A 2,280-nucleotide genomic window follows, 5' to 3' on the forward strand; every position below is an offset into this window, starting at 1 on the left:
CTACACTTCATGGGTGTACTCGGGAGGAGGAGGAGGAGGAGGAGGAGGAGGAAGGAGTAAGAAGTGGAGGACACACGTTAATGAAGGAAACTAAGAGGAAATATATGCCTTGTTAAAAAATGGAGATTTCATAGCTGAAATCCCCTGATGAAGCGAAGGCAGAAGAAACCCCCTTCACAGCACAGATACCCAGAAATCAAAGTGGTTCTGTAAGGAAAGCATCATGGGCTTCTGATTGGGGGATATATCTTTGGGTGCCAGCAAGTGTCATTGGTTACCGGGTGAGGGGAAAGTGAAGATGGGGGAGAGGGGAAATCGGCCCAGGGAAGGAAGGAAGGAAAACGAAGGAAAGGGGGAAGGAGGAAGGGGACTGCCTCTAGGATGGAGTAAGGGAGCAAGGACCTAAATGGGTGGTCGGATGGGATGGGGATGAGATGCTGCGGGGGGAGAGGGACGGGGGTGGGACAAGCATGAGGTATGGCAGAGGAGATGAAAGAAGGGGGAGGGGGAGGAGGAGAGAGAGAGAGAGAGAGAGAGAGAGAGAGAGAGAGAGAGAGAGAGTGCGCCAGAGTTGAGTAAAGCAGGGAGCTACTGTAGAGAGCGGTCCTGGGTGCGTCCAGCCACCTAACCGCTCAGTCTCCGGCGGAGCCCGGCCGCGGATCCTTTAGGCGACGCCCCGGCCGCTAAGGCAAAAAAAAAATAATAAAAACGAAAAAAATAATATCGGTAAAAATAATATAAAATTCCTCGTAATGGCACCTTACTCCACCTCCAGCATCTCCTCCTCAGAAGATCCCAAGCAGGTACGTGAGTCCTAAGGACAAAGCGATTTTCTGCCCGAGTGAAGTGTGATACTGACCCAAAAGGATATTATAAGTGGAAAGACATTGCCGAAGGATACGCATATCTCTCTCTCTCTCTCTCTCTCTCTCTCTCTCTCTCTCTCTCTCTCTATGTGCCTTAATTCCCAAAAGACTAAACAGTGAAAGAAAATATATAAATCAAAAGTGCCACTGAGAGATGAAGAGAGAGGGAGACGGCTAGAGGTAGAGACAGTGAGAGATGTACCGGTGCTTATGGACAGTCTGGTGCGTATCTGGTGCAATGAGCATCCCCGAAGCATTTTAGCTAAACACATGGGCGTGATTTAAGAGGTGCTAACTGGGTGTAAATACGGGCCTCCTCCTTCCCCACCCCCCTGGATGGGCGCGGGCGGTTGTGTGTTTATCTGGGGCGTTCGGATCAATACAGTGTCGGAGGCTGGGGTCTGAACGGGATGCCTCAGACCCATCATCATTCGAGAGACCACCGCCATTTCTTCATCTTCTTCTCTTCTTCTTCTCCCTCTTCGTCCACAACTTCTGCCATTTCGTGCTGCCCTTTTCTTGCAATCTCTGCCCATTGCTCTTTCTTCCATAACAGCTCCCTCCACCTTCTCTCATCATTCGAGGCACTTTTCTCTTAACCAGTTCTGTTGTCACCACTATCATTTCATGTCCCTCTTCTCTTCTTTCAGCATCAGCCCCGCTCTCTCCTATCTCTCTTCTTTTTGACAGCCACGTATCGCACACAAAAGCACACACAGACACTCACATAACAAATAAATAAATACTAAGTAAATATATGTATATAAATAATCATACCACCAAGTGTACTTGTCAAAGCTCATGACTAAATCCTTCACTCTTTGTTTTGTCAAAGAAAATCGCTACTCCCGAATTCCTCCTCCTCCCCGCCCCCGGCTTCAGAAAAAAATGACCCACTTTGGCCCCTCCTCCTGTTTTAGGGTCACTGGAGTGGCATTCCAGAGTTTTCTCTTTGGTTATTGATAATCTTCTTACATATGGCTTTCATTTCTTCCCTTTTCTTTCGGTGTTGCAATGATAAAAGATTGAATAACGGTTACGTAATGAAAACGACAATACAGTTATCAGCAAAAAAATGTCATCGAAGATCACAGTTTGAATTTCTTATGTTATCTAGCGTCTCAACGATAAGGGTTATCTTTTATGCCAGCTTTCACAGGTAGAAGAAAAACAGTACCATACGGAAAAAACAACTGATATTTCCCTTATGAAAATGCACCTGGACTCATGAGCCGAAAACAGTTTAAGTATCAGTGCCCTTTCCTCTCTCTCTCTCTCTCTCTCTCTCTCTCTCTCTCTCTCTCTCTCGTGGAACCAGGTCGACCAAGCAGTGGATATTTGTGCCCACAACGCAATTACTGAAATCATGTGTACGTGGAAGATTCGACCCCATTTCTGCGTTACTATTCTGTCA

General features: G+C 46.8%; 1 protein-coding gene across 4 annotated transcripts in view; it reads left to right on the forward strand.

The window, feature by feature from the left end:
• The first annotated feature begins 619 nt into the window (after positions 1-619).
• Positions 620-2,280, forward strand: part of LOC137638471 (glutamate [NMDA] receptor subunit 1-like) — a 196,696-nt gene continuing 195,035 nt past the window's right edge. For all 4 annotated transcript variants that reach the window (XM_068370550.1, XM_068370552.1, XM_068370551.1 and 1 more), the window contains exon 1: positions 620-803. The gene's annotated coding sequence lies outside the window, so the exon portion shown is untranslated. The remainder of the gene's footprint in view (positions 804-2,280) is intronic.

The sequence above is a fragment of the Palaemon carinicauda genome, chromosome 3, assembly GCF_036898095.1.
Source record: "Palaemon carinicauda isolate YSFRI2023 chromosome 3, ASM3689809v2, whole genome shotgun sequence".
NCBI lineage: Eukaryota > Metazoa > Arthropoda > Malacostraca > Decapoda > Palaemonidae > Palaemon > Palaemon carinicauda.